General features: G+C 46.9%; 1 long non-coding RNA gene across 1 annotated transcript; it reads left to right on the top strand.

Moving 5' to 3' along the window:
- Positions 1 to 2,346: 2,346 nt before the first annotated feature.
- LOC142485369 (uncharacterized) lies at positions 2,347 to 7,672 on the top strand. The gene is made up of 2 exons (XR_012798405.1): positions 2,347 to 3,300; positions 6,896 to 7,672. It is a non-coding gene; the product is annotated as an uncharacterized LOC142485369 (long non-coding RNA).
- Positions 7,673 to 10,663: the final 2,991 nt, after the last annotated feature.

Raw genomic sequence — 10,663 nt, 5'->3', positions numbered from 1 at the left:
AATGGGATTTCTCTTATACACCCTATACAATCTACTTTATATAGGGATTGCCGTTGAATTCATGGACAAACACTATTTAATTCGCAGTAAAACCCCCTTTAAATTCATATTCAACAGCGTATAAATAATTCAAGACGTGTAGGATTTTTCCTTTCAACCCTAGAACACCCCTTTTTTACTCTACATTATAAAACCCCATTAAATTCCGAGTATGTACAATTCCCCATATAATGGTTTTTCTCTCTTAAAAACCCAGTAAAATACCATTAAATCCACATTATACCGCTATATATAATTCACCTTACATAAAATATTTTTCTCTAAAAAACCTTGATAAAATCCAATCAAATTCAGTTTATAAATGGTATGTATAATTCAACATAGACGAGGTTTATTTTTTATTATTCACCATTTACAGAGCCATTTTCTCTTATAAATGCGTAAAATCCTTGTTTTGTAATCCTATATTGTATTGTATTGTATGTCTTTATTTATATAGCGCCATTAATGTACATAGCGCTTCACAGCAGTAATACATGTGGTAATCCAATAAATAACAGATAATATAAATAACAGGTAAAGGGAATAAGTGCTTTAGACATAAAAGTAACATTAAGGAAGAGGAGTCCCTGCCCCGAGGAGCTTACAGTCTATATCAAATATCTCACCAAATTCACTGTACCAATGGTTTATTCTTAAAAACCCTACACAAAACCCATTTCATTAACATTGTAAAGGGTATATCAAATTCACAATAGAAACCATTTCTCTTAGAAACCCTATAACCCCTAAAATAACCATATCAAGTCGGTTTCCTTCTAAACTCCACATTTTTTTTAAGCCCAAATAATAATCCTCTATTGAATTTACATTATGAAGAATTTTCCCTTACAAATGTTTGTTTGTCCTATATGATAAAACCCCTATTGTATTCACGTTCTAAAGGTTATTTATATAACCCCTATAAATCCCTCTTTTATCTGATAGAATAAAACCCCATTAAATTCACATTATAAGGGGATTTTCTTCAAACACTATGAATTCCACATTATTTCTCATTCTAACATGTTTTTCTCTTATATACTTTGTCCTCCTATATAATAAAACCCCGTTACATTCACCATATAACGTTTTCCCTTGTAAACCTTAAACGTTCCCCATTATTTTACATCATAAAGGGTTTTACTCTTAAATTCCTATAAACACCATATTTGTGTCTGCTATAAAATAAAACCCTATTAAATTCACATTATAAAGTGGGTTTCCCCTTATAAACCCCACGAAACCCTTGCATATATCCCATATAATAAAACCCTATTAAATTCACATTACGTTATTTTTTTCTCCTATTAACCATATAAAACCCCCAGCTTTTTGTCTACTATATAATAACCACCCCACTAAATTCTCATTAATAAGGAATTTCCCTTATACACCCAATAAAATCAAAGGAAATTGACCATATAGCTGTTTTCTCTTATAAACCCTATAAAAAACCCATATATTTTCTCTTATATAATAAAACTTCATTACATTCACATTATAAAGGTTTTTTATCTTAATAACCCCATAAACCCCACATTTGTGTGTGCTACATGTGTATAATAAAATCCCCATTAAATTCCCATTAATAGGAGTTAACCTTATAACCCATTTAAAACCCATTTAAAAAGGTTTTATTTCGTTATAAATCAGGTAAACCCCTATATTTTTCTGCTATACAATTAAATCCCATTAAATTCACATAAACAGGGGTTTCCCTTATAAACCCCATTGAAATTCCCATTAAATCCCCATTATGAAGGGGTGTATACTCTTTAAAAAAAACATACAAACCTCCATATATTTTCTCCTACATAATAAAACTCCATTAAATTCACATTAAAAAGGGTTTCCCTTGTAAGCCCCAATACAATTCCCATTCTACATTGTTTTATTATCTTATAAACCCCATTATAAAGGGTTTTATTCTCTTATAAAACATATGAAACCTCATTAAATTCCCATTGTAAAGAGTTTTATTCTCTTATAAACCATATAAAACCCCATTTATTTTCTCCTACTTAATAAAACCCCATAAAATTCACATTAATAGGGGATTCCATTATAAACCCCAAGGAAATCCCCATTACAAAGGGGTTCATTCTCTTATAAACCTCATATATTTCTTCCTACATAATAATACCCCATCAAATTCACATTAATAGGGGTTTTCCCTTATAAACCTCAATGAAATCCCAATTACAAAGGGGTTTTATTCTCTTATAACCAATATAAAACCCCATTAAATCCCCATTATAAAGGGGTTCAGTCTCTTATAAACCATATATACCCCATATATTTTCTCTTACATAATAAAACCCCATAAATTTCACATTAATAGGGGTTTCCCTTACAAACCCCAATGAAATCCCCATTATAAAGGGTTTTATTCCCTTATAACCATAAAACCCCATTAAATCCCCATTACAAAGGGGTTTATTCTCTTATAACCAATATAAAACCCCATTACAGCCCCATTATAAAGGGTTTCATTCTTTAATAAACCATATATACCCCCATATATTTTCTCCTACATAATAAAACCCCATAAAATGCACATTAATAGGGGTTTCCTTTATAAACCCCATTAAATCCCCATTACAAAGGGGTTTATTCTCTTATAGCCAATATAAACCCCCATTAAATTCACCATATAAAAGTTTTTCACTTCTAAACCCTATTAAAAAAACCAAAACAAAACATGAACCCTCAGTCGCCTCCTCTCCGGTGGTTACCTCACCCCACAAGTGCCTGAGGAATCTCCCCGGGGCGGTGGAAGTCCCGCAAACACTCACTCAACGCTCTGAACCTGTCCGTCCACATACCCGGCCCCGGGGCAATCATGACAGCTGTACGGGGCGTTCCCATGTGCCTATATATATCCCATATACTATACCACGGCTTTGCCTTCCCACTTGGAGAGAGAGAGAGAGACTAGAAACACCAAACGTGCGGTCGGGATTTTTAAAGATGGCCGCCGGTGGTCCCGTGAGAGAGCTGCAGGAGGGGTCGGTGTGCCCGCTGTGCGGGGGTTACTTCCAGGACCCGGTGACGACGGAGTGCGGCCACAGCTACTGCCGGGCTTGCCTGGTGGCGCGGGTCGGAGGGGCGACGGGGCAGTTGGTTTGCCCCAGCTGCGGGCGAGCCATGGGGTGGAGGGGGGTGACGACGGACGTCCGGCTGGGGGTGACCGCCCGCATCGCCCGCCGACTGAACCTCCCGACGCCTCCACCCAGGAGGAGGACGGTGGGGGGAGAGGTGAGACGCTCAACTGGGGGTGGGGGGGGGGGGGTGAATCGGGGGAGCTCCAATAACTACCCCCCAGGGTCCATAACTACCCCCCAGGTCCCATTACTATGCCCCACCGCCTGGCACATAATCACCCCATCCCCCCTCCCCAGACCCATAAATACCCCCATTCACATAACTACCCCCCTTAGCCCATAACTACCCCTCCCTATGTCCATAGTTACCCCCTATGTCCATATCTATCCCCCAGGCACATAACTACCCCTCCCCAGGCAAATACCTACCCCCATGCCAATAACTACCCCTCCATATGCCCATAACTACTCTTCCCCATGCCCAGACCTACCCCCAGGCACATAACTACCCACCCAGGTACATAACTACCCCCATGCTTATAACTACCCCTCCCCATGTCCATAGCTACCCCCCAGGCACATAACTACCCCTCCAAAGTAACATAACTACCCCCATGCATACAACTACCCCTCCCCATACCCATAGCTACCCTTCCCCATGCTAATAACTACCCCCCATGCCCATAAGTACCCATCCCCAGGACCATAACTACCCCTCCCCATGCCTATAACTACCCCCTATACCCAGGGCTCATTACTACCCCCCCTCCCCAGGCTATAACTACCCCCTACACCCAGGGCTCATTACTACCCCCCTCCCCAGGCTATAACTACCCCCTACACCCAGGGCTCATTACTACCCCCTCCCCAGGCTATAACTACCCCCTACACCCAGGGCTCATTACTACCCCCATCCCCAGGCTATAACTACCCCCTACACCCAGGGCTCATTACTACCCCCCCTCCCCAGGCTATAACTACCCCCTACACCCAGGGCTCATTACTACCCCCCCTCCCCAGGCTATAACTACCCCCTACACCCAGGGCTCATTACTACCCCCTCCCCAGGCTATAACTACCCCCTACACCCAGGGCTCATTACTACCCCCAACCCCAGGCTGGGGTGACAAAAGTAGAAAGCAGGACACACCATTTTCTTTATTTATCAAACAAATGACATTCGTTAAAAATAAATATTATAATGTTATTTATCTGCCAGCGTCTCCAGGTGTCCTGCAGCGCTGATCTGTCCCTAACATAACACACACTGGCACCTCTCTACCCCCCATTCTCTCTCCCCCTCTCCCCATTCTCTCTCCCCCTCTCCCCATTCTCTCTCTCCCCCCTTTGCTCTCTCTCTCCCCCCCCCTCTCTCTCTCTCTCCCCCATTCTCTCTCTCTCTCTCCCCCATTCTGTCTCTCTCTCCCCCTCTTTCTCTCCCCCATTCTGTCTCTCCCGCCCCCTCTCTTACTCTCTCCCAATCTGTCTATCTCCCCCTCTCTCTCTCCCCCATTCTCTCTCTCCCCCATTCTCTCTCTCCCCCATTCTCTCTCTCCCCCATTCTCTCTCTCCCCCATTCTCTCTCTCCCCCATTCTCTCTCTCCCCCATTCTCTCTCTCCCCCATTCTCTCTCTCCCCTATTCTGTCTCACTCTCCCCCTCTCTTTCTCTCCCCCATTCTCTATCTCCCCCATTCTGTCTCTCTCTCGCCCTCTTTCTCTCCCCAATTCTGGCTCTCTCCCCCTCTCTCCCCCATTCTGTCTCTCTCCCCCTCTCTTTCTCTCCCCCATTCTGTCTCTTTCCTCCAGTCTCCCCCCCCATTCTCTCTCTCCCCACATTCACCTCCATTCTCTCTCTCCCACCTCTCCTTTTCTCCCCCATTCTCTCCCCCCTCTCCTTTTCTCCTCCATTCTGTCTCTCCCCCATTCTCTCTCCCTCACCCAATCTCTCCTTCCCCCATTATCTCTCCCCTCCATTCTCCCTCCTCCATTCTCTCTCTCCTCCATTCTCTCTCTCTCCTCCATTCTCTCCTCCATTCTCTCTCCTCCATTCTCTCTCCTCCATTCTCTCTCTCCTCCATTCTCTCTCTCCTCCATTCTCTCTCTCCTCCATTCTCCCCCATTCTCTATCTTCTATTTTCTCTCCCCATTCTCTCCCCTCCATTCTCTCCCCTCCATTCGCTCTCCTCCATTCTCTCTCCCTCACCCAATCTCTCCTTCCCCCCATTATCTCTCCCCCCCATTATCTCTCCCCCCCCCATTCTCTCTCTCCTCCATTCTCTATTTTCTCTCCTCCATTCTCTCCACCCTATTTCTCTCCCCTCCATTCTCTCCCCTCCATTTTCTCTCCCCTCCATTTTCTCTCCCCTCCATTCTCTCTCCCCTCCATTCTCTCTCCCCTCCCTTCTCTCTCCTCCATTCTCTCACCCCCATTCTCTCCCCCTCCATTCTCTCTTCCCCATTCTCTCTCCCCCATTCTCTCTCCTCCAATCTCTCCTTCCCCCCTTCTGCCCCCCCATTATCTCCCCCCTCCATTCTCTCTCCCCCATTCTCTCTCTCCTCCATTCTCTCTCCCCCCATTCTCTCTCTCCTCCAATCTCTCCTTCCCCCCTTCTGCCCCCCCCCCCATTCTCTCCCCCCTCCATTCTCTCTCCCCCCATTCTCTCTCCTCCATTCTCTCTCCCCCCATTCTCTCTCTCCTCCAATCTCTCCTTCCCCCCTTCTGCCCCCCCCATTCTCTCTCCCCCACATAAAGGATTTATTCCACTTTCATAACATAACACAACCTCTTGAGTGCCTCACAATGACGGTTTGGTTTATAGTAATACGTTGTTTCATTAAATGATCTAATCTAAATAAACACAATGACTCTATCTGTCCGGGCAGGGAAGAGGTTAATGAGGGAGCGACGCTCTGCGGGTCTCTGGTGAGGAAGGGGTTAATGAGGGAGCGACACTCTGCGGGTCTCTGGTGAGGAAGAGGTTAATGAGGGAGCGACGTTCTGCGGGTCTCTGGTGAGGAAGAGGTTAATGAGGGAGCGACGTTCTGTAGGTCTCTGATCAGGAAGGGGTTAATGAGGGAGCGACGTTCTGCAGGTCTCTGGTGAGGAAGGAGTTAATGAGGGAGTGATGCTATGTGGGTCTCTGGTCAGGAAGAGGTTAATGAGGGAGCGACGTTCTGCGGATCTCTGGTCAGGAAGGGGTTAATGAGGGAGCGACGTTCTGCGGGTCTCTGGTCAGGAAGAGGTTAATGAGGGAGCGACGTTCTGCAGATCTCTGGTCAGGAAGGGGTTAATGAGGGAGTGATGCTCTGTGGGTCTCTGGTAAGGAAGAGGTTAATGAGGGAGCGACGCTCTGCGGGTCTCTGGTGAGGAAGGGGTTAATGAGGGAGTGATGCTCTGTGGGTCTCTGGTGAGGAAGGGGTTAATGAGGGAGCGACGCTCTGCGGGTCTCTGGTGAGGAAGGGGTTAATGAGGGAGCGACGCTCTGCGGGTCTCTGGTGAGGAAGGGGTTAATGAGGGAGCGACGTTCTGCGGGTCTCTGGTGAGGAAGGGGTTAATGAGGGAGTGATGCTCTGTGGGTCTCTGGTAAGGAAGAGGTTAATGAGGGAGCGACGCTCTGCTGGTCTCTGGTGAGGAAGGGGTTAATGAGGAAGCGATGCTCTGCAGGTCTCTGGCAGGGAAGGGGTTAATAATGGAGTGACGCTCTGCGGGTGTCTTTTGTTGTGTTCCTAACGACTGCTTTTTTTCTAGGCTACACAATGATCGCAGAGCGTTGCTCCCTGGTTAACCAGAGATCCGCAGAGCATCGCTCCTTCATTACAGCTGTAGATCCGCAGAGCGTCGATCCCTCCTTACAGCTGGAGACCCGCAGAGCGTCGCTCCCTCCTTACAGCTGGAGACCCGCAGAGCGTCGCTCCCTTCTTACAGCTGGAGATCCGCAGGGCGTCGCTCCCTCCTTACAGCTGGAGATCCGCAGGGCGTCGCTCCCTCCTTACAGCTGGAGAACCGCAGAGCGTCGCTCCCTCCTTACAGCTGGAGACCTGCAGAGCGTCACTCCCTCATTACAGCTGTGGACCTGCAGAGCGTCGCTCCCTCATTACAGCTGGAGACCCGCAGAGCGTCGCTCCCTCATTACAGCTGGAGACCCGCAGAGCGTTGCTCCCTCATTACACCCAGAGATCCGCAGAGCATCACTCCCTCATAACAGCTGGAGACCCGCAGAGCGTCGCCCCCTCATTACACCCAGAGACACGCAGAGCATCACTACCTCACTACACCCAGAGACCCGCAGAGCGTCGCTCCCTCACTACACCCAGAGACCCGCAGAGCGTCGCTCTCTCATTACACCCAGAGACCCGCAGAGCGTCGCTCTCTCATTACACCCAGAGACCCGCAGAGCGTCGCTCCTTTGTTACCCCTTTCCCCCGCCTGTATTTATTACCGTCTATTTATATATATATTTTTTTTTATAAATATAAAACTTTATATTCTCTTTGTTATAATAAAAGTATAAATACTTGTACATACGCTGCGCTGCATAATGGTATTGAGTATCTACACGCTGATTATTTATTTATACAATGTGTGTTCCCCGGAAGTAACACAGTGAGAGTTACCTCTCGTTTTCCCGTACGGTATGTCCTGGGCACAGAGTTATAACAATACACGGTTACAGACAAAGAACAGAGGTCACTTCACAGACATTTCATGGACAGATCGAGTTGGAAAATTGGGAACAGGGGATAAGAGGGCTGGTGAGGTTCAGATTGAAATAGAGCAGCTTTAACATCAGCAAACGGCAGACACCCTTTGGCTGCCCTTCTGCTGCGCCAAAGGATGTCTGCTTTTCTGGCGGCACAGATGTAGACTGAAGGGGTTCAGGGTGAATGCAGCTGCGGTTTCAGAGTCCTTTGTCCTCCAGGGGCATTAACATTCCAGAGGGTGGGGCTGACCCGCAGAGATTAACCTTTTAGCACGCTGGTTCTGTGCAGAGGGGAGCAGCTCTTGGGGGAACCCCATCAGGCGTCCGCCTTTGGGGGCGACGCGGATTACACGCCGCGCTGTATAATGGTGTTGAGTATCTATACACTGATAATGAACACACTGCGCTGTATAATGATACTGAGTAGTGGCCAACTCCAGTCCTCAATGGCCCCCAACAGGTTTTCAGGATATCACTGCTTCAGCACAGGTGGCTCAATCGGTCCCAGCATTGGCAACGGTGGCTCAATCGGTCCCAGCTTCAGCACAGGTGGCTCAATCGGTCCCAGCTTCAGCACAGGTGGCTCAATCGGTCCCAGCTTCAGCACAGGTGGCTCAATCGGTCCCAGCTTCAGCACAGGTGGCTCAATCGGTCCCAGCTTCAGCACAGGTGGCTCAATCGGTCCCAGCTTCAGCACAGGTGGCTCAATCGGTCCCAGCTTCAGCACAGGTGGCTCAATCGGTCCCAGCTTCAGCACACGTGGCTCAATCGAAGAGGATCCCATCTTAATGGGGGACACATCCCAAGCAGCTCTGCCCTTCCCCTTTATCTCTTGGCATACACTGCTTCCAGCGCAGCCGGGGATTCTGGGTAACGACCTGCAAATGAGCACACAGTGGGCCACTCTTGACTTCTTACCCACGTTAACGTGGGATCCCTACAAGCGGCTGCCTGCCACGTTACACAGCTTTTCCAGCACAGCCTGGGTTACAGAAGTGCAGAGCCAGTAACCCCTGCTCACAGACAGCCATTTCAAACGTTTCAGGTCTCAACAGTGCGAGGTGGAGTGCTGGTTATGTGACGTGAGGCCGGCACGTGGGTATAAACCACACATTAACAAAGTAAAAACAAAGAGGAAGTGACAGAAACCGTGCAGTGTAACAGCGAATAAACATCCCACGTGTGTGAGCACATTTACACGTCCCAGCCAGGTCTGCCGGCCTGCCCTTCCCCATTATCCCTCAGCATACAGAGCTTCCACTGCAGCCAGAGATTCTTATGCTTCGTTAAACAGGTGTGTCTTAAGGTGGGTCTTAAGGTGGATAGAGAGGGTGCCAGTCGGGTACTGAGGGGAAGGGCATTCCAGAGGTGGGGGGCAGTCAGTGAGAAAGGTTTAAGGCGGGAGAGGGCTTTAGATACAAAGGGGGGTAGAGAGAAGACATCCTTGAGCAGAACGCAAGAGTCGGGATGGTGCATAGCGAGAAATTAGGGCTGAGATGTAAGGAGGGGCAGAGGAGTGTAAAGCTTTATAAGTGAGGAGGAGAATGGAGTGTGAGATGCGGGATTTGATCGGAAGCCAGGAGAGGGATTTCAGCAGGGGAGACACAGAGACAGATCTAGGAAAGAGTAGTGTGACTCTGGCAGCAGCGTTAATTAAAGTGTAATAACAAAGATTGTAAATATAGACATAAATAAACATAAATAAACATAATGATGCAAAACCGTAGAAACTAACTAATTCCCTTTTTTATAACCCCTTCATTTTGTAGAATTTTGATATCTAATTAGCACTTTTGATCACATACAGACTATTTATGAATGAAGAACTGTACATTTATGAACACGTGTCCCTTCTTTGATACGTATAACCATCCATATATGTTGCATATGTCTGCATACAGTATTGGGTATACAAACAGTGTAATATCAATATAGGGCAGAGGATATATAAAGGGACCCCGTTTTGTATAGCCACCTTCTCCTGACAAAGCTGCACGCAGCGAAACGCGTTGGCGGCGCCGTGCAGGCCTGCGGTGGAGATGCGGAGACCCAAGGCACGACACGAGCGTAGAGGCGGGGCAAAACACGCGGACGCCAAGAGTCATGCCCTAAGGGACTCAAAAGGGGTGACTAGATCTCCGATGTGACCTTCGTTCCTAAGGATCCGGTCAGCGGTGACTAGATCTCTTGGAGCCTCGCTGATCTGTCGTCTGTCTCCTTGCTGTGCACATTACAAAGTTACAAAGTCACATAGTTACATAGTCACATAGTTACATAGTCACATAGTTACATAGTCACATAGTTACATAGTCACATAGTTACATAGTCACATAGTTACATAGTCACATAGTTACATAGTCAAATAGTTACATAGTCACATAGTCACATAGTTACATAGTAGATGAGGTTGAAAAAAGACGTACGACCATCAAGTTCAACCTTGATAAATTTAGACAACAGATACTTTATCCTATATCTATACTTACTTATTGATCCTGAGGAAGGCAAACACAACCCCCAGTGTCATATCATCCAATGATATCTCATAAGGGGAAAATACATTCCTTACTGACTCCAAGAATTGGCAATCGGATTACTCCCTGGATCAGCATCCTTCCCTTGTATACTTATTTGGTATTTCCCTGTATACCTTTCCTTTCTAAAAAGATGTCCGACCTTTTTTTGAACATATCTATTGTATCTGCCATCACAGTCTCCATGGGTAATGAATCCCACATTATAACTGCCCTTACTGTAAGGAACCCTTTCCTTTGTTGCTGATGAAATCTCCTTTCCTCCAACCTTAAGGGATGCCC

Source organism: Ascaphus truei, unplaced genomic scaffold (assembly GCF_040206685.1).
Source record: "Ascaphus truei isolate aAscTru1 unplaced genomic scaffold, aAscTru1.hap1 HAP1_SCAFFOLD_571, whole genome shotgun sequence".
Lineage (NCBI taxonomy): Eukaryota > Metazoa > Chordata > Amphibia > Anura > Ascaphidae > Ascaphus > Ascaphus truei.
Note: the sequence above shows the minus strand (reverse complement) of the source record. Positions and strands in the feature narration are given on the sequence as shown.